A 22,330-nucleotide genomic window follows, 5' to 3' on the forward strand; every position below is an offset into this window, starting at 1 on the left:
TGATATACAAATACTACTGCCAGGCCTCACAACTTCAACATCTTCAGATCTCTCACCTTCCTAACCCCCCCCCCACTTTCACTCTTTGATTTAGTCTGCTTCTCTACTCTCTCTTACCCTCCTAACCCTAAAATCTACATACACACACCTCCCCACACACTTTCATTAACAATCCCCCCCCCCCGGGGTCTTACCTCATACTATAACTAGAACCACCACTGCAACCAAACATTTTCATCTTTCCTTGTCTCTTCCCCCCTTTTTCTCTTTCCCTTCCTTCCTTCCTCTCCTTCCCTCCTTTTCTCTCTCCCCTCTTTACTTTACTCTGACCTCCATCCCTCCCCTCCCCTGCTTCTCCCCCTTTCCTCCCCTCCTTTTTCACCTTCAACCTCTATACTGCTTTGCTGGGTTCTGTTCCTGAACACATCCTTGCCAACCTTAAATATCTTAATTCTTTACTACGAACCCCTAACCCCTCCCTCCACCCTCGACTGGACCCCAATACTCCTTTCGTGAGGATCCGTGCACAGACGTGTACACACAGGTGCACCCACGAATAACCCCCCCCAAACATACACTCTCCCTCTGACCCCACCCCACCAATCTCTCATACCCTTGCCTATCAGCCCCTTTATGTGAGCCGTCTGTCTGTTGGCTTACGCATCTGTCTGCTTGGCTGCCCCCCCCCCCCGGCAACACTGCTGAGGTGACTGCGGGAACCCCAGAGAAGCTCTTAAAGCACAGCCCAGACGGGACACTAAAGGTAAAGGTAAAGGTACCCCTGCCCGTACGGGCCAGTCTTGACAGACTCTGGGGTTGTGCACCCATCTCACTTAAGAGGCCAGGGGCCAGCGCTGTCCGGAGACACTTCCGGGTCACGTGGCCAGCGTGACATCGCTGCTCTGGCCAGAGCCAGAGCCGCACACGGAAACGCCGTTTACCTTCCCGCTGGTAAGCGGTCCCTATTTATCTACTTGCACCCGGAGGTGCTTTCGAACTGCTAGGTTGGCAGGCGCTGGGACCGAGCAGCGGGAGCGCACCCCGCCGCAGGGATTCGAACCGCCGACCTTTCGATCGGCAAGTCCTAGGCGCTGAGGCTTTAACCCACAGCGCCACCTGCGTCCCTTAGCGCCACCTGCGTCTCTTAGCGCCACCTGCGTCACTAATGACACTAATGACTGCCTAATCTAAGCCACCAGTCAACAACGCCTGTTTAGCTCAACAGATCAGCAACACCCAGGAATCACCACAACTCTAACCACAACACGCCCTCCTCCAAGAGGATGCCAAGCAAATTTGAAACCAAAAACACCAACGAGACTGCGATGACACCAACCAGGGAGATGGCAAACTGCACCAAGAACACAACACCCCCCCCCCAAGATGACAACGACCCAGCAACGAAACAAGAACTGAAGGAAGCGAAAATGAGACTAACAGAACTACTCAAAGCATTCAGTGACATGACCTCCAAAGTGGAAACCTTAGAAAATAAGAACCAAATACAAGAAAGAATAATAGAGAAGTACCGAGAGGAAAACACACGTGTCAGTAATGAAGTGGCTAAACTGGAAAGCCACCTGGAAATAAGAGATATGGAAAACACAGCCATGAAAATCAAACTGGCAGACTTAGAAGACCGTAGTAGACGCTGCAACATCCGCTTCTGCAACTTTCCTGAAAAAGTGGAGGAGAAAAGCCCAGTAGACCTAATTGTACGCTGGCTGAAAAATACAATCCCAAACCTGACACTCAAGGTAGACGACCTGGAGAGGGCTCACAGAGCCCTAAAACCTATACCGAAACCCAAGGCCCCCCCACGAGACATCATTGTAACAACACCAAACAATTGGACAACAGTAAAGATGAAAACAAAGACGAAACAACACCAAACAATTGGACAACAGTAAAGATGAAAAAGAAGCAACAGAAGTGACACAACAATGCAAACCAGCACATCCAACCAGTGGCGTAGCGTGGGGGGTGTAGGGGGGCCAGCCGCACCGGGCACAACATTTGGGGGGGGGGGGGCGCTCGCACTCGCAGCTCTCTGCCCCTATCTGGCTCACTCACTCTCTCTCACTGCAGTGCTGGCTGTGCGAATCCGATCCGAGCTGCCGGGTCGCCGCCCACTGTGGGGGGGGGGAGGGTGCCAGGCGTGCGTTGCGGTGCGGAGCGGAGAGAGCGAGGGAGGGACTATCTGGGGGAGGGACAGTGCAGCGGCCGCCCAGCGCAGCGCTGAGCGCGGGAGAGAACCACACCCGACCAGCCCAGGAAGCAGCAAGAAGAAGCTGGCAGCGGCGGCAGGTTAGGGGTTAGGGGTGCAAATTACTTGCCTTGCCCCGGGTTAGGGGGCGCAAATTACTTGCCTTGCCCCGGGTGCTGACAACCCACGCTACGCCGCTGCATCCAACCACCACCACGCACAGAAGCATCCTGCCGAACATGCAGCACAAGGCAACAGACCAGGATCAACCAAATCAACACATCACAGATGGGCGACCCGACAACAACAACCACAGCTGAATGAAGCACCCAGAAAACACCTCAAACTGAAGGACTGGTGATTCCCCCCCCCTCCCAGGTCATAAATATAGCCAACACTATCAGCACCCCCCCCCAGCCCTGCATCTCCACCCCAACACCAGTCCAGATGACTTCAAACCATATTCCCCACCACCCAACAACCCACAAACAAGCTAAAATCTGACACCCAATCAGCACAATGGTGGCACCAGAATGTACCAACACCCACATCCCCACCCCAACATATTGCTAATAACATGTTGCTAATAACACTGGCAACACTGCTTATGAACCCTATACCCGACATTGGCGTCACAAAGACGCTTAACACCGTCTCACTGACCACCCCCTATCGCAAACGACAGGGAGGATGGTCTGCCCCTGAACTAGGCCATCCACACCAGCTAAGACCCAGGGCCAAGAAGCTAAATGCCAGATAGCCCAAAATACCCCTAACAAACACCTATATGACTACATATAGGATACTCTCTATAACCTATCCCCCACTCTTTAACCCAAATTTGATCCTAATCCCACTAATCCCCCACCCACCACATGCTAGGTCAGTGCAACCCCATTGGTTTGTTAAACAACACAAAGTGAGACACACAGGACAATCTGGATGGGTTGGCAAAGAATCACCCTACATAATAGATAAGCAAGATGGCTAGCCTAAAAGCAATTACACTAAATGTGAGGGGGCTGGGAAACCCCATAAAAAGAAAACGCATCACCTCATACATAAACACCATGAAACCACACATCACCTTCCTACAAGAAATACACAACCCACCCAAAGGGAGCAAACTCCTGAACGACACCCCCCCCCCAGTCAACAGTGGGCCACACGAGGCTCAGAGAAAGCTCACGGTGTAGCCATAATACTCAGTAGAGACCTGAACTTCACTGCCACAACAGTCCTAAAGGACAAAAAAGGCAGATTCATTTTTGCTAAGGGGACACTAGATGACAAAATCAAACTGACAATCGGCTCCATATATGCCCCAAACTCGAAACAACTAGAATTCTTTCAGAAGACACTAAACAAATTCCTCTCCTTCTCTGAAGGGGAAGCAGTCCTAGGAGGGGACCTCAATCTAAATATGAAAGGTATATCTCTGAAATACATCCACCCTACAACCCCATGGGCAACCTTCCTCCAAAGGAAACCCCCAACAACTAGGAACTCTTACAGGTTATTAAAAATGCTAAAAAACAGGGGTCTCTACGGCATTTGGGGTGAGCAAAACCCGGGAGACACCAGCCATACATTCCAATCCGGACGCCATGGTACAGTGTCCAGACTGGACAGCATTCTGCTCACACAGGGTCTGATCCCCTCAGTGGAATCAACAAACATAGGTAACATTAAAATCACAGATCACGCTCCAGTATAAGTCACCGTTAAAATAGGAGGAACACAAACCACCCAATCATGGTCCTTCAGTCCCATCCTAACTACAAACAAACAAATTAGAGAGAGTCTCACAAAAACTCTCCAAAACTACTTCAAGGAAAACGATGTAGACAATATAACAACTCCCCTCCTATGGGATGCAATGAAAGCGGTCACCAGAGGAGCTTGCATAAAAGAGAAAACATTCCTTAAAAAACAAACCTCAAAAATTAGCAAAATAGAACAAGACATCAGAGCCCTCTCATCACACTACAAACAAACAGGGTCTAAAAAACTCCTCAAACTTAGAGAACAAAAAAGGAGAGAACTAGACTCCCTAGAAATCAACAAAACAATGATCAACATTCTATACTCTAAACAACATTTCTATGAATATGGACGGAAAAACTCCAGATTACTAGCAAATGTAGGAAAAAAGCACTCAAAACAAGAATGCACTGCATCACCAAAAAAGACGGCAACATAACATTCTCCCCCAAAGAAATAACCTCAGAATTGCAGAATTCTACTCCAACCTATACACCTCCCATAACCCACCAGAGAAGGAAATCAGAAAATTTCTAGCAGGACTGACCATGCCTATCCTAACTGATGAGGAACAGGAATTCATGGACAGTCCTATCACCCCAGAGGAAATAGATACGGTCCTCAAAAATCTGAAACCACACAAAGCCCCAGGCCCAGACGGCTTCACAGCAGGAAGGAAATTGAAAGAACCCTTGATGTCCTACATGACCCGCCTATTCAATGACATCATAAAAGAGGGGGCCATCCCCAAAACCTGGACCCACTCCAAAATAGTCTCCATCCCAAAATCACTAGAAGACAGCCTCAAAGTAGAATCATACTGCCCAATCTCATTAATAAACCAAGACTACAAGATATTCACATCAATCTTGGCCAACCGCCTAAAAATCTTCCTACACAAGTTAATAGCCCCAGTCCCTGGCCGCAATATAACAGACCCCATCAGGAAACTACTGAACCTGATTGAACACAGCAAGGCAACTAAACTCCCATGGACAATTATGTCCCTAGACATCCTCAAAGCCTTTGATTGCTTAGAGTGGAAATACATATTAACAGTACTAACTAACATGAAATTTGGCCCCAACTTCCTACAAATCCTCAAACAAATATACTCCCAAGCCTCAGCAAAATGCAGAACTAACAATATGGATTCTAATACTATAGCTATCGAAAGAGGCATGAAACAAGGGTGCCCACTGTCTCCCTTCTTATTTATCCTGGCTCTGGAACCCTTAGCAATCTTAATCCGAGCAGCCACAGACATCAAGGGTGTGGAAATAAAAAGAACCTATAAGTTCTTAACCTGAAGCACTATTTCTGGGTTAGCGGAGTATAACCTGAAGCGTATGTAACCTGAAGCGTATGTAACCTGAGGTACCACTGTATTAAAGCAAAGTAGGGGTGTGTATGGCAGGCTGAGCTGCTTGAAGGGGCTTTCTATGAAATAAATAATCATGACGGGTTAGCCAATTTGGTGTTTTGCGTACGTTGCATTGCAGACTAGATGAGCTTTGTGGGTCCCTTCCAGCTCTACAGTGATTCTTCAGAGAAGAGAGGAGACAAACAGTACAGGTAAGGATCAGGCAGAGAAACCGTGGGTGCTGAGCCCCATTTCATACTTACATGAGGGAGATGCGGTCGCCTTTGCTGTTAATCTCACGATGCTTCCAGTAATCACAAAATCTTTTCCTTCCTCATCACACATACCTGTTCCTGGCCAATCTGTCCTTGATCTTATATCTCTGCTTCTCTATTGACACAAGTTTTATTGGAAACCATGTGTGCAATTAAAAAGTATCATAAATACACCTGCTGTGGCTTTTCAGGGCAAAGAGCAAAAGGGCAAAGAGCATTTTGCAATATGGCCAAATATGGTCAGATTGAAGCATCTCTGGCCATATTCTAGCAATTCATGGTGTGGCTTTGAAAAAAAAGTCCTGCTGATTCAACATCTCCTTTCCGTTGCCAGATTTTACGAGCTCTCTCTGGAAAGCTGACGGCAGCCTCCCACATATCTTTGGAGATGGATTATTGGTTTTGCTCAGAAACGTATCCCAGATTGTGCCTCTGTAAAGGCCAAGTAAATGGTGGGCTTAGGATGCAACGCTGTTAACACCTGTTTAGCAGTAGGGATGGAGGAAAAATTCATTTGCATTTAATGGTGAACCCAGCTAGTGGAAATAAAAGGTAGAGCCTATAAATTAGGGCTCTTTGCAGACGACCTAATGGCCACAACACCAAACCCCATAAACACAGCAACCTCCCTAATCAGAGAGCTCAACACATTTGCAATGGTGTCGGGCCTTCAGGTAAATTTTGCCAGGTCTGAGGCTAAGTGCTTCAACAACCCCCTCAATTCACCAACATCACCAAGATAAAACTTTGCCACACCAAGTTCAGATACCATGGGGTACAAATAACCAGAAAGCTCAACAAATTATACCTCCACAACTACAACTCTTTGTGGTGACAAATCAACAAAGACCTGAAGGAATGGAACAACACCAACTTCACTCTCTCAGACAAAACAGCCATGATCAAAATGATCACCCTCCCAAAATTAACCTCCTGATCCCAGTCTGGATTTCCCCAGCCCAGCTTCGCAAATGGCAGAAAAAATTACACTCATTTATCTTCTCACACAAAAAAACAAGACTAAGCCCCAAATACCTGCACCTCCCCTCCTCAGAAGGAGGATGGGGAATCCCCAACACAGAAGCCTATAACATTGCCAACCAAATATGCCACATAATCCAACCCCCTTCTCTTGCGGGGGCCCAATTAGTGCCATTGCCTTCTGTTAAGAGTTTGGGTGTAATCCTTGACGCCTCCCTTTCCATGGAGGCGCAAGTTACAGCAACAGCCAAGGCGACATTTTTCCACCTTCGCCGCATCAAGCAGTTGGTCCCTTACCTTTCCCGCCCTGACCTGGCCACAGTGATCCATGCGACAGTCATCTCCAGGCTTGACTACTGTAATTTGCTCTACGCGGGGCTGCCCTTGAAGCTGTCCCACAAACTCCAGTGGGTGCAGAATGCTGCGGCGAGACTCCTTACGGGGTCTCTGCCATGGGGGCATAATCACCCAGTGCTTTTCCAGCTGCACTGGCTCCCGGTGGAGTACAGGATCAGATTTAAGGTGCTGCTTTTGAACTTTAAAGCCCTTCACGGCCTATGACCCTCGTACCTAGGGGACCGCCTCTCCTGGTATGCCCCATGGAGAGCCTCAAAGTCCATAAATAGCAACACCCTAGAGGTCCCTGGCCCTAAGGAAGTCAGATTAGCCTCAACCAGAGCCAGGGCCTTTTCAACACTGGCTCCAGCCTGGTGGAACGCTCTGCCTCATGAGACCAGGGCCCTGCAGGATCTGATTTCTTTCCGCAGGGCCTGTAAGACAGAGTTGTTCCGCCTGGCCTTTGGCTTGGAGCCAATTTGATTCCCTCTCTTTCTTTTTTCTTTTCCTTCTCCTCCTGCAATGAGGCTACATTTTAATGTTTCAATATTTTAATGTTGTATTTTAATTTTGATTTTAAGTTGTAATCATTCAACTTGTTTTCATATTTCTTGTAAGCCGCTCTGAGCCCAGCCTTGGCTGGGGAGGGCGGGGTATAAATAAAAATTATTATTATTATTATTATTATTATTATTATTATTATTATTCTGTATATATTATATACATTAGAAGATGAGACAAAACAATGGGTACACCTGGAGAGGGACACAATTGAAAATACCTGCACCACAGCATACTCATTCCTCCCGAACAAACTAAGGAAAATACCCACAACACTAAACAGGTTCACACAGACCATGCTTACAGCATGAAAAGAAGAAGTAGGTAAACTGTTCCCAACCCCATCCCCACTAATTCCCCTGGCACACCACCCACTATTCCACCATGCAGCACAAAACCTCCAGTTAAAAACCTGGCCAACCAAAGGCTTATACAGCCTAGCAGACTTCTACAGAAATAAAAAATCCACATCAACGCAAGAAATACAAGACAAACTAGGGGACACTCAAATGCCCTGGGCTAACAAACCTCCAATTACTGTATTTTTTGCCCTATAGGACACACCGGCCCATAGGACACACCTAGTTTTCAGAGGGGGAAATCAAGGAACAAAATATGATTCCCCCCCCCCCCCGCGCAGCTCTGGAAGCAGCGGACAGACTGCACGCAGCCTGTGTGCTACTCCAAGACCTTCTCCCTGCTTTTGCGGGGGGTGGCGGAATTCCCCCACCTCCCGCAAAAGCCCACAAGAGCCGCGCGCGACTCCTGCAAGCTTTTCGACCAGGAGGGAGAAGGGACTGAAACGGCCAGTCAGTCCCTTGTCCCTCCTCGGGGAAAAGCCCCCAAGAGCGGTGCGCTCATTAAAGAGAGCGTGGCTCCTGTGGGCTTTTCAACCCAGATTGTGCCACCACCACCCCCCATCCTCTGGGGCTGGCGATGGGGGAAGCGCTGTTTCCCCCCACTGCCAGCCTCAAAGCCGGGTTGGAGAGTAGTGGGAAGGCGTTGCGCGCCTTGCTGCTGCCCCCCATCCTCTGAGGCTGGCGATGGGGGAAGCGCTGCTTTCCCCCACCGCCAGCCTCAAAGAGCAGACTCTCCTGGCTTCAGCAGAAGCAACACAAAGCCTCCGGAGCACAGGCTTCAGAGGCTTCGCGTTGCTATCGCTGAAGCCAAGGAGCCTGCATTCGCCCCATAGGACGCACACACATTTCCCTTTCATTTTTGGAGGGGAAAAGGTGCGTCTTTTAGGGCGAAAAATACAGTACATGCCCTCCTAAACAATCCAGTAGTGAAATCAGCAGCAACTAGGCCCTTGACAACCTTTGAAAAACCCCTCCTAACAACAAAGGGACACAGCAAAGGGATGGTATCCACAATATATAAAATACTGCTCCAAAATCCCACAACCCCCCTAGACGTAATCTAAAAACAATGGGAGGGTGACATAGGCTATGAGATCAGCCCCATCCAGTGGACCAGAATGTGGTCTAAACGTCCCTTTAAATCCATATCAGCGAAAAGAACTTACTCTGAAACTCACTAACAGGTGGTAACTAACACCACGGGAACTAGCACTAATACGCTCACCAAAATGCTGGAGAGGGTGCACCTCCACAGGCACATACCTCCACACGTGGAGGGAATGTCCTAAAATCCAACTCTTCTGGACATCAATCATGCAAGAAATAATGCAAAATAACTAAGCAAGTCACCCCAGAACTGGCCCTACTAAATATCTTCCAATATAATAATGCCCACTCACATCACAAAGAGCTCAGAAGCATCATAGCCAGATACTGGAGAGAGCTGTTAGGCGTAAGCATAGACCAATGGTATCAAATAGTATGGGAAACAGCTTTATTAGAAAAACTAATGTAACACTACTGTCTCACAACAAATGAAACTGACCTGCAGAAAACATAACTTGAAAAAAGAGACATTGTACATACTTTTGTAAACCAAGAAACCTTTAATAAAAATAAATAAATGGTGAGCCCAGCTAATTTGTGCTTTCCAAAACAAGAGATGAACTGAAGCACAGCCGTCAAAGTTGACATTTCGACAATTTTGGCAATACAGCTTTCCAGTTAAGTACAGAAATGCATATACCCGGGCAAAGTGTGCGTGCAAATGCATATGTGAAAATACATATAGGAAAAGATACCTAAATGCAATATTTAAATGCATTCTATCAGGGGAAATTTTTTTGCAAAAATATGACTATTAAGCTAATTAGAACACAAACATGTGTATATTAGAAGATAATCAGCCTGATGAAGACAATATCTTGGGGCAGGATGTCACCAACACTCCATGCATCAGCACTGGTGAGGGGCAAGACTATGTTGTCTCCCTGGGTTCCACCATAACTAGCAATCTCTCCATTGACACCGAACTGGACAAGAGTATTGGTAAGACAGCTATGGCAATCGCCTTTCCAAAAGGGTATGGGAAAATGTGATGCCAACTGCCAATACCAAGTTGAAGGTCTACCAGGCTTGCGTGTTGAGGACGCTGCTTTATGGAAGTGAGTCGTGGGCAACTTTTTTTTTTTTTTTTAAATATTTATTAAAGTTTTAAATGTTACAAAAAGAGAAAGAGATAATTCCAAGTTAAACAAAAACATAACAACACATCACAGTAAAAAAAGAAGAGAATAGAAAAAAAAACACCCACAGAAAAACAGAAAAATAGAAACAATTAAAAAACACAACGAACCTTCCCATAACTTATCTTTCATTTACTTGTTTCCTTGACCTCCTCGCACCTCCCTTTTTTTGTATTCTAGTTCGGTTAGCTATTTCAGCAAATCCTTTCCATCTTTCCCAATTTTTATCCTATAATTTATCTTAATATAATGTAACTTTACCTTTCCTCCTTTCATCCATTAACAAAGACTCTCCTCCCTGAAAGAGAGGGGAGTGGTTGTGGGCGGGAGCCCGAGCACCGCCCAGCAGGGGGGCATTTGCCCCCTGCCTCCAGCTCACCTGGCTGGTGCTCACGCCCCCCTCCTGTGGCCATCCAACCAGGTGCCACGGAGGGGGCGTGTTCAGCAGCCTTTTGCTGCAGCACTAGCCTCTCCCTGGCCTCATTCCTCATCGTCGTCCCGTGGCGAGTCACCCACCCTCCACTCCCTTTTAGTTAGGGCCTAGGTCATTGGCCTTGCTATGGACCTTAGGTTGGTCGCCCTGGTTGTCCGGGGGGCCTGGTAGGAGTTTTTCCATTGGCATTAGGCTTTTTGGTTTTTTCGCCTACCTCGTAGCAATCGTCACAACTTTTGTGGTATTGGTGCGTAGGTTAGGCATTGGAATAATGTGTTGTGGTGTGTCAAAGTGCTAGGTGTGGCCATCGCCTATGCCTTCAATGTTTAGGGGTATTCCGTTAAAGGAATCTGGCGGTCGTGTATTCTGTCCGATGCCTGCTTGGCGGGAGGCCATGGCACGACCCTCGGTGACAGCAGGAGGTGAGCCTATAGTTGGATCAGCATCAACAGGCTCCACCTACTGGTGAATAAACCCACTTGTTTCTATCCAGTGCCTAAGCCAATACCTTTTCATTGCTGTAATCAATAAAGTTGTGGCCTTTTCTAGCCCATTAACCTTATATCACGTGTCCTTGTGTCTTCATTTCACTTCGCGGGGTCGGGTCCTCGAACCACAATCTATTTTTACTTAATCCTTTATAATATTTCCACTAAAGCCACATAACTTCATTCCAGCCTCCTTCTAACATTCCTCAATTTTACAATGTTTCTGTAAATAAACTTTAAATTTCTTCCAATCTTCTTGTCGTGGGCAACTTACAACCGTCAGAAGCAACTCCTCAATGGTGCCCAGATGTGCTGCATCAGGAAGATTTTGAGCATCACCTGGCAGGACAGAATCTCAGACAAAGATGTGCTCCCCCAAGCCCACATTCCCAGCATGTTCACACTCCTGTCTCAGCGATGTCCATGCTGGCTTGGTCATGTCAACAGAACAGAAGATGGCAGGATCCTGAAGGGTGTGCTCTATGGGGAGCTGGCTTCATGCACCAGGCCCGTTGGCAGACCAACTCTGTGTCACAGAGATGTTTGCAAATATGACATCAAGGCTGGCAACATCAACCCCACCGGGTGGGAATCCCTTGCAGACAACCACTGTGTCTGGAGAATTCCACTCCTCCCGCGCTGCAGATGTGTGGGATTGATACATGTCACATGTCTGTTTGCATTCCAGGACAGATTGTTGGAGTCTCATGAGCGGAACATCCGCTCTGTATTGCGTTTGTGTTCTCTCTCCAAGAAGAACGAGGAGAGAAGCCATGTTTTCTTTGTCCTGATATATGTACAATAAACGTAGCCTAGTATCCATGGCTTGAAAAGCAATGACAAACCTAGATAGCATCTTAAAAAGCAGAGATATCACCTTGCCAACAAAGGTCCATATAGTTAAAGCTATGGTTTTCCCAGTAGTGATGTATGGAAGTGAGAGCTGGACCACAAAGAAGGCTGATAGCCGAAGAATTGATGCTTTTGAATTATGGTGCTGGAGGAGGCTCTTGAGAGTCCCATGGACTGCAAGAAGATCAAACCTATCCATTCTGAAGGAAATCAGCCCTGAGTGCTCACTGGAAGGACAGATCCTGAAGCTGAGACTCCAATACTTTGGCCACCTCATGAGAAGAGAAGAATCCCTGGAAAAGAACCTGAGTTGGGAAAGATGGGAAAGAAGAAGGGGACGACAGAGGACGAGATGGCTGGACAGTGTTCTCGAAGCTACCAACATGAGTTTGACCAAACTGCGGGAGGCAGTGGAAGACAGGAGTGCCTGGCATGCTCTGGTCCATGGGGTCACGAAGAGTCAGACACGACTAAACGACTAAACAACAACAGTATCCACGCTTCAAGCCAAATCTGTTGTGTGTTTACTCTGCTGAGTAACGTATGCTCACGCACAGCAGCATGAGTCGCAGACGTCCGTTGGAGGAGGGTGACTCATGGATCTCCGCAGTGGCAAGGCTGAGAAGGGAGACGCTTCAGGTGGGGTCTGTCCAGCTGGCTTTCCATCCCACGGTTCCGACAGCAGTGACCAGAGGAGGAATGACTGCGCAACGGGGACGCCTTCCTCTGCCCCAGCTGCAGATGAAAACTTGTCTCTCATGTATCAGTCTCTACAGCCACAGAAAGTGCTGTAACTCTGCAACAGTTTGTCTTCACCCCTGATGGTGCACTTTTCCACGGTTTCTCAAGACAGACGGATGCCTACAACAGGCCAAGGGCTGCGAAAAAGATTTTCAGTGCGATTTTAAAACAAACCAAGGCTGACAGTGAAGCAATGCCCAAGTGAATGGCTCACTTGCCAAACCTTCACAGCACCCATCAAAACCAACCCTACATGTGCCCACATCTCCCCACTTGAACCACTGTGAACGGTGGAATTGGCACTCTAACAGGTGCCACGTAAGACCCCGTCCCACATTTGTAAGAATGAGATTGCTGAGTGTGGCATCACCTACATTTCAAAACTCCCTGCCTATTGGTATCAAGCGGGCACCTTTTCGGCACCTGCTAAAAACATTCTGTCCAGATACTTAGAAGGTTGGTGTGAATTTTAACCTGTTTCAGTATTTTAACTTTTTGTGTGTTTTAAAGTACTGTAGATCTTTCATGCTTTTATTGTTTTGTGATTTTGTAAGCCACCAAATTTCTCCCCCACCCCTACTTCTAAACAGGTGTGGACAGATTTGCATCCTAAGCCCACCTTTTACCTGGCACCTCAGAGGCACAGTCTGGAGCACGTTTTTGCAAGAGAGCGAATAATCAATCTCCAAAGAGCAGACTGGATCAGTCACCTCTTTAAATGGATTTCCAGAGGAAGCTACTGAAATCTGGGAACAGAAAGGAAATGTTGAGTCAGCAGAAGGACTTTAGACAAACCAATGAATTGCTAGAATATGACCAGAGATGCTTCAATCTGACCATATTTGGCCATACTGCAAAATGCACCCCTTTTGCTCTTTGCCCTGAGAGGCTACAGGAGATGTATTTATGTATTTATGATATTTCTTTATTGCACATGCAGTTTAAAATAAAACCTGTTTCAGCAGATAAGCTGAGGTATAAGACCAGGGGCAGATTGGACAGGTAAGTGGAACGAGGAAGGAAAAGATTTTGCGGTTACTGGGATCCCCGTGAGATTGACAGCAAAGGCGACTGCATCTCCCTCAGGTAAGTATGAAACAGGACTCAGCACCCACGTTTCTCTGCCTGATCCTTCCTGTTCTGTTTGTCTCCTTTCTACTCTGTAGAATTACAGAACTGTAGAGTTGGAAGGGACCCCCAAGGGTCATCTAGTCCAACCCCTGCAATGCAGGAATCACAACTACAGAATCCCTGACAGTTGGCCATCCCACCTCTCTTTAAAAAAACTCTAACTTATGATCAGAAGCAAGGTGAGCTGTGGTGGAAATAATAGCTTTCTTGCCTTGCCTTTGGGCAAAAATGGCAATGCAGAGAGAAAACCGGCAGCACTGATTTATCAGGGAGAGGCAAAATGCATCAGTCTGTGCTGGGTAAGTTGACCAAACCAGGGGCAAATTGAGTGGTGCCATCTTAATTCGTATTGACACCAGAAGGCACCTTTGCTGTACTGTTCTCAGAGCCTGATGGCACTTTTTTCCATCAGGCAAGCTTCTCTAAATGTGTAAAGTTGACGTGTATTCCAAGGAGTAATTTTTTTTGTATGTGTATGTACTTAAACGCCAGCTTTGTTTGCATTTGGCAGATCTCTTAGCTTGATTTGTTTCTTACTTCTGACTCATATGGATAATTCTAAAGTGCATTTTTAGAGAGTTGTACTCTCAAGGTATATGAAGCTGGAGAATACATTAGTGTTGTATAGCTTGTCTCTAATCTCTGTTGTCTAAAGTGTCCCCGCCCTTGTCCTAAAGCAGCTGCCTGAAGTCTGTCCCGTCTTGCATTCCCTACAGATCCATTCAAAATGGCGGAGGATGAGGTTGCCGCTCTGGTCGTGGACAACGGCTCCGGAATGTGCAAAGCGGGATTTGCGGGAGACGACGCTCCACGGGCCGTGTTCCCCTCCATCGTGGGGCGGCCCAGGCACCAGGGGGTCATGGTGGGGATGGGCCAGAAGGACAGCTATGTGGGGGATGAGGCACAGAGCAAGAGGGGAATCCTCACCCTGAGGTACCCCATCGAACATGGCGTCGTTGGCAACTGGGATGACATGGAGAAGATCTGGCACCACACCTTCTACAACGAGTTGCGGGTGGCCCCCGAGGAGCACCCAATCTTGCTCACGGAAGCCCCCCTGAATCCGAAGGTGAACCGCGAGAAGATGACGCAGATTATGTTTGAGACTTTCAACACGCCAGCCATGTACGTGGCCATCCAGGCCGTACTGTCGCTCTATGCTTCTGGCCGCACCACCGGGATTGTCATGGACTCCGGGGACGGGGTGACCCACACGGTGCCCATCTATGAGGGCTATGCCCTGCCCCATGCCATCAGGCGCCTGGACCTGGCTGGTCGTGACCTGACTGACTACCTCATGAAGATCCTGACTGAGAGGAACTACAGCTTCGTCACTACGGCCGAGAGGGAGATAGTGCGGGACATCAAGGAGAAGCTCTGCTACGTGGCCCTGGACTTTGATCAGGAGATGGCCATGGCCAGCTCGTCTTCCTCTCTGGAGAAGAGCTATGAGCTGCCGGATGGGCAGGTGGTCACCATTGGCAACGAGCGCTTCCGCTGCCCCGAGGCCCTCTTCCAGCCCGCCTTCCTGGGCTTGGAGTTGGCTGGCATCCACGAGGAAACGTACAACTCCATCAGAAAGTGCGATGTCGACATACGCAAGGACCTGTATGCCAACACAGTGCTCTCTGGTGGTAGCACCATGTACCCCGGCATTGCTGACCGGATGCAGAAGGAGATCACATCCCTGGCCCCCAGCACGATGAAGATCAAGATCATCGCCCCACCAGAGCGCAAATATTCGGTGTGGATCGGGGGCTCCATCCTGGCCTCTCTCTCCACCTTCCAGCAGATGTGGATCAGCAAGCAGGAGTACGATGAGTCTGGCCCATCCATCGTCCACCGCAAATGCTTCTAACAATCCAAGCAGCCAACCTCTTCTGGCCAAGTCAATATATATTGGGGCCTTGCTTTTATCTGTTGAATTCTGTCCTCTTGCAGGATATTTAGTATTTATCCAGTTCTTGATTTGGCTCCTGCATTGGGCAACCTTTGTCCACCGCTTTGCCAAGGCTTGTCCACAGCTGCACTCTTAATTATAATAATAATAATATTAATAATATATTTCTACTCCAGCCACTCTGATTGATTGTGTACCACCTTTGCCTTTTATTTTTTTCCGATTCATGTGGAGTTCAGTACTTTATTACTATACATTTTCTCTGTCAAACAAAACAAGCCAATAAAGTCATGCTAAATGAAGTAAAAATTGGTGTGCTTCTTGTAGTAAACGACTCTCTTGATAACCACAACTTTTTGGAGCTAACACCTAACATGAAGCCCATCTACTGCTCAGCGTTGCAGCAAGCCAGATTGGGGGTACAGAGAGCCACACTTGTGGTTTCTGCTTCACCTGTCCCCATGTCCTGCTGCAACAGCATCCAGAGTGAGTAAATTTTTATTTACTGTTAAGTTGTGGGCGAACATATCAGACGACACAGCGATTCTTCAAACAGCTCTTCTTTATTCTGAGGCCAGAACTGAACTGAACTGAAAGTCAGCCTGCTTATATAGAGCTCCAGTACCTTGTTACTGTAACAACTTTCTAAAACTATCCAATCACTGAACGTCACTTTCGATCCTTCATTTGCATAACTATCTACAGTATCCCCCTGCTGGCCCAGGGTGAGAACTTCAGTACATAACATTTACCGTATTTTTCGCTCTATAACACGCACCAGACCATAACACGCACATAGTTTTTAGAGGAGGAAAACCAGAAAAAAAAATATTCTAAACGAAATAGTGGATATATGATTTTTGTGGTTCATGCTGTGGCCACAGGCATGTGATCTGACAGTGAGTTTGGAGTAGCCCAATGCAAAAATCCTGAGGATCCATGTGGATCCATGCTTTGTAACCACGGAGGAGGGAAGGAAGGGGAACCATGGATCCTCTGCTCACGACTGCAGCAGATCCCCCCCCCCCCCGCTCACCAGGCCCAACTGTTTGTGCTGAAATTATATGGGCCTGTGAGAAAAAATTGGGAGGCCACTTTCATGCAAGTTCTTATGAAAGGGGAGAGGGAGTCAGACTGAACCCTGACCAAAGGCCTGGCAGAACAGCTCCATCTTGCAGGCCCTGCGGAAAGATGTTAAAACCAGCACCTTAAACCTGACCCTGTACTCCACCGGGAGCCAGTGCAGCTGGTATAGCAGTGGGTGAATGTGATCCAACAGCAAGGACCCCATAAGGAGCCTCGCAGCAGCATTCTGCACCCGCTGGAATTTCTGGGTCAGCTGCAAGGGCAGCCCCGCGTAGAGCGAATTACAATAATCAAGCCTGGGGGTAATTGTCGCATGGATCACTGTGGCTAGATGAGGGCGAGAAAGGTAAGGGACCCACAGCTTAGCATGGCGAAGGTGGAAAAATGCCGCCTTTGCTGTAGCTGCAACCTGCGCCTCCATAGAGAGGGAAGTGTCAAAGGTTATACCCAAACTCCTGACAGAAGGCGCAGGCACAAATTGAGCCCCCGCAAGAGATGGGAGTTGGCTCCCCAACCCCATGTCGTCCCAACCCAGCCAGAGGACCTCTGTCTTCAAAGGATTTAACTTCAACCGGCTCCCATGCAGCCATCCAGCCACAGATTCCAAGCATCTGGTCAGTGTGTCCGGGGCCAAGTCCGGATGGCTGTTCACCAACAGATAAAGCTGGGTGTCAACCCAGCTTGACAACAACCCTGCCAAAAATTCCAGACGAGCTGGGCAAGGGTGCGCATAAAAATGTTAAAAAGCAAAGAAAGGAACGCAGCCATTGTAAGACTTTGCCCTGAATCCAAAAGTTGGTGGTCGAGAGCTAAGCGGCATTTTGGCTGAGCGTCCCCTCTGGACACGGGCCTTATGGTTGTTCTCGCTCCTAACGGACCACGAGCTGTAACCAAGGCTTGCTTGTTTGCACTGATGCAGGGCTTACTCTGAGGAAGTCCCCAGGGTTACAACGGCTGCAAATGCAATCTCCCCAATGCAGTTTGCTCCCTAGAGGGATCACGCCTCACATCCCCCAGCTTTAATCTGAGACATGATTGCTCTAAAAATTCGAGAATGTGATAAAAATGAATGCTAAGATGTGAATTTAGCAAAGGGGAGGCCTAACTTATGAATATGACCTCTGACTCCCATCATCCCTGATCACTGGGCAAGGTGGCAGCAGCTGGAGGAAGTATCAACCTCTGGGGGTAACTCTGAATATATAGCTCCATGCGAGTCAGTAGTCAGGATCATTGAGCAGTTTATTTATTATAGATTGCATTTATGCATCTCCTCAAACGTCATAATCAGGGCAACCTCCATCCAACTCAAAGCCACCTTGCAATATCTGTTTGTTTTATTAGCTGGATTTAATCTGCCTTTTAACAAGTGCCCCCAAAGTACCTGAACAGACAAATTCTTATAAACCACCACACATTCTGTGCCTTATTAGAACACCGTTTTCTAAAAAAGGATGAAGTCTGCTGTGAAAACCGGTGAAATGGATGAAAATAAATACCTGGGAGAATAGGTGCAGGGAGAGAGCCCCAGAATTTGGGTTCCACAACAGAAAGGCCCTGTCTCTGATAGCCATGGGGCACATTTTATTTATTTCATTTATTCTATGGTATTGTGATTCCTTCCTGCCAACCTAGCTGTTCCAAAGCTCGTCAAAGTTCAAGTAGATAAATAGGTACTGCTCTGGCGGGAAGGTAAACGGTGTTTCCATGCGCTGCTCTGGTTCGCCAGAAGCGGCTTAGTCCTACTGGCCACATGACCCGGAAGTTGTACGCCGGCTCCCTCGGCCAGTAAAGCGAGATGAGTGCCGCAACCCCAGATTCAGCTGTGACTGGACCTAATGGTCAGGGGTCCCTTTACCTTTACCTACATTGTGATTCCTGCATTTCTTTTTTTTTTTTTTTAATAATTTTTTATTGATTTTCCAACACAAATTATAAACAAAACAGCACACACAGAAAAACAAACAAAAACATATAAACATGTATAATTTCAAAACCTCTTTTTCATAACCCTTGCTTCCCAGACTTCCCCTTACCTCCCCTTTTCTGCATCCTGTTTTAAACTTCTTTCCAGCAACCCCTCACGTCAATCAAATAATAACATTTTCTTATTTTAGTTCCATTCTCATACTTAATCAGTTACAGCTGTAATTCTATATTTTCCTTTCCCTTGACATTTTAACCCTCATTAATTTTGCAGCAGTTCTTGAGATATGCTTTAAATTTCTTCCAATCTTCTTCCACCGTCTCTTTTTCTTGGTCATGGATTCTGCCGGTCATCTCTGCCAATCCCATATAGTCAATCACCTTCGTCTGCCATTCTTCCAGCGTGGGTAGTTCTTGTGTCTTCCAATACTTTGCTAAGAGAGTCCTTGCTGCTGTGGTAGCATACATAAAAAACGTTCTATCCTTCCTTGACACCAATTGGCCGACCATGCCCAGGAGAAAGGCCTCTGGTTTCTTGTGAAAAGTACATTTAAGTACCTTCTTAATTTCATTATAAATCATTTCCCAGAAGGCCTTAATCCTCGGGCAAGTCCACCAAAGGTGGTAGAAGGTACCTTCAGTCGCATTACACTTCCAACATTTGTTGTTGGGCAAATGATAAATTTTTGCAAGCTTGACCGGGGTCATGTACCACCTGTAAATCATTTTCATAATATTTTCTCTTAAGGCATTACATGCCGTGAATTTTATACCGGTGGTCCATAACTGTGGTCCAGTCAGCAAACATAATGTCGTGACCAAAGTCTTGCGCATTTCAGGGGGTTGGAATACTAGATGATCTGTGGGAGTCCTACAGTCAGAGACCTTCAGGGTCAATATTCCAACCCCCTGCAAAGCAGGAATCAGCTGGACAACATGCTGGCTGCAAACACCGAACCGGCTGATCCTGGCTGCCCTCCATGCCCTGCCTTTTAGCATGGCATGGCATATATATATATATATATATATCCGGGATCGAACCCGCAGCCTTCCAAGTGCGAGTTTCAGGCGCTCTGCCTCCAGGCCATGGCCCCCATCGAAAGGGAGCGCCATAATCTGAGCGAAGAGCTACTGGTGCGCGTGCGCACTACCTCTGAGGAGCCGCTATCAATGCTGCTGCGCCACAAGCCGTTCCTATTTCCCGGAACGAACTCATCCTGATGCCCATTGGCTGTTGATTATAGAGTCCCGCCCATCCACTCCTTGGCCCCGCCCCTCTCCCTCCTCGGCCTGCTTCTTATCGGTTGCTATGGTGATTTTGCAAAAAGAGGTGCCTGCCCCGCACCCTCAGTCTCTATGGTTGAGTCCTTGGTGGAGATCTTTCCCTCTTTTTCTTTTTCTTTTTTTTTAAAAAAAATATTTTATTTAGGGTTTTATTGTTTTACAGTATGAGTGTAATGCCTCGTATTTTTTTTTTCTTCATGTAACATTTTTACAAATCTGTTTCATTTGTTGAGGCATTAGGGGGAGAAGAAAAAAAAGAAAAAGAAAAAAAGAAAGGGGGTGGAGGGAGGGGAGATGGGTGGGGGTGGGGTCGGGTAGCGGTGTTTCTATTATGCTTAATGTATGTAGAGTTTGGTGTCAGCGTTGCTTGTGCTGTTCACTTGTGTTTCTTTGGTGGTGAGAGAGGTTGGGGTTGGCCTAGGGTGTGGTTGTTCATTTGTGGTCTTTGTTTTTGTGTGTGAGTGGGGTGGGTGGGTGTTTTGGATCAGGTTAGCCATATTGATTTGTATGCTGTAGGTGGATTATTGTCATTGTCTTGTTGGGCTGTGTATGTGATAAAGGGGAGCCATACCGGGGTAAAGGTGTCTTCTTCTGTTTGTCCCCGTGTCAGTTTCAGTTTATTAGTTAATTTTTCTGTCAGGAGTAAGAATGGACCAATGGTACCAAATAGTATGGGAAACAAGGGACGCAGGTGGCGCTGTGGGTTAAAGCCTTAGCGCCTAGGACTTGCCGATCGAAAGGTCGGCGGTTCGAATCCCTGCGGCGGGGTGCGCTCCCGCTGCTCGGTCCCAGCGCCTGCCAACCTAGCAGTTCGAAAGCACCTCCGGGTGCAAGTAGATAAATAGGGACCGCTTACCAGCGGGAAGGTAAACGGCGTTTCCGTGTGCGGCTCTGGCTCGCCAGAGCAGCGATGTCACGCTGGCCACGTGACTCGGAAGTGTCTCCGGACAGCGCTGGCCCCTGGCCTCTTAAGTGAGATGGGCGCACAACCCCAGAGTCTGTCAAGACTGGCCCGTACGGGCAGGGGTACCTTTACCTTTTACCTTTTAGTATGGGAAACAGCCCTCTTTTTCTTTTTAGTGCCACCTTCATTTTGTCCATGCACCTGCCTGCCTCCATGATTTCCATGCGGCGTACCCCAGCAAGCTGAGTCCGGACCCTCGGTTGAGGGATGGTGTGATGGCCTGGGAATCTGATTCAGAGGCTGAACCTGAGGAATCCCAGCCTGCACAGGAGTCCCTGCCTCCAGGACCGGCTGAGCCAGGGCAGGGGCTTGAATCTGAAGGGCCCTCACCTGTGCCGGATCCTCAGGAGCAGACACCAGATGAATCCACTCTGGCTCCAGAGGCGATTGAGGACCCATTGCCTGCAGGTGCTCCTCTCCCAGCCCTGTCAGGGGAAAGTGAGGTTGCCTCTGGGTCCAGTAACCCTCCAGCTTCTCCTGAGCTGCAGAGGCTCAGGGCAGAGAGGGGGAGGGAACTAGGTTCTCTCAGGAGGAGTGTTCACCTTAAGGCCGGGAGAGGCGGGTCACCTGTGGGCCAGGACCACCCTAGACCTCAGAGGAGATAAAGGCCAGTCAGCTCAGTCCCAGGTTGCGGGAGCAACATCGCTGGAAACATGTTCCTGCCAACACCCTGACCTGCTCTTCCGGAGGTCCCGGCCACGCCTGGCTCCTAGCCTTGGACCCCACTTCGCCCTTGATGGACAGTCTCCAGACCCTCGACCCAGGACCAGACTCAGACCACGCTGCACGGGACCAGCACAAAAACAAGAATAAGCCCCAAATACCTGCACCTCCCCTCCTCAGAAGGAGGACGGGGAATCCCCAACACAGAAGCCTATAAAATCACCAACCAAGTATGCCACATAATCCCGTATATATTAGAAGATGAGACAAAACTATGGGTACACCTGGAGAGGGACACAATTGAAAATACCTACACCATAGCATACTCATTCCTCCCAAACAAACTAAGGAAAATACCCACAACACTAAACAGGTTCACACAGACCATGCTTAAAGCATGAAAAGAAGAAATAGGTAAACTGTTCCCATCCCCACTAATTCTCCTGGCACACCACCCACTATTCCACCACACAGCACAAAACCTCCAGTTAAAAACCTGGCCAACCAAAGGCCTAGCAGACTTCTACAGAAATAACAAATCCACATCAACGCAAGAAATACAAGACAAACTAGGGGACACTCAAATGCCCTGGGCTAACAAACCTCCAATTACATGCCCTCTTAAACAATACAGTAGTGAAATCAGCAGCAACTAGGCCCTTGACAACCTTCGGAAAACCCCTCCTAACAACAAAGGGACACAGCAAAGGGATGGTATCCACAATATATAAAATACTGCTCCAAAATCCCACAACCCCCCTAGACGTAATC

The 22,330-nt window shown here is 47.8% G+C and overlaps 2 pseudogenes across 3 annotated transcripts in view; one reads left to right on the forward strand and one right to left on the reverse strand.

Moving 5' to 3' along the window:
• Nucleotides 1-22,330, reverse strand: part of LOC307224656 (actin, cytoplasmic 3 pseudogene) — a 39,626-nt pseudogene that overhangs the window by 4,037 nt on the left and 13,259 nt on the right. The window contains exon 1 of one of the 2 annotated variants that reach the window (XR_013843869.1): nucleotides 5,597-5,676. The exons of the other annotated variant lie outside the window; for it this stretch is intronic. The product of XR_013843869.1 is annotated as an actin, cytoplasmic 3 pseudogene (transcript). Of the gene's footprint in view, nucleotides 1-5,596; nucleotides 5,677-22,330 lie in introns of those variants that run through there. 2 annotated transcript variants of the gene reach the window in all.
• On the forward strand, nucleotides 13,572-15,821 carry LOC307223527 (actin, cytoplasmic 3 pseudogene; annotated as a pseudogene). Its single transcript, XR_013843871.1, has 2 exons — nucleotides 13,572-13,691; nucleotides 14,453-15,821. The product of XR_013843871.1 is annotated as an actin, cytoplasmic 3 pseudogene (transcript).

The sequence above is a fragment of the Podarcis cretensis genome (genome assembly GCF_951804945.1).
Source record: "Podarcis cretensis genome assembly, chromosome: 9".
NCBI classification, from domain to species: Eukaryota; Metazoa; Chordata; class Lepidosauria; order Squamata; family Lacertidae; genus Podarcis; species Podarcis cretensis.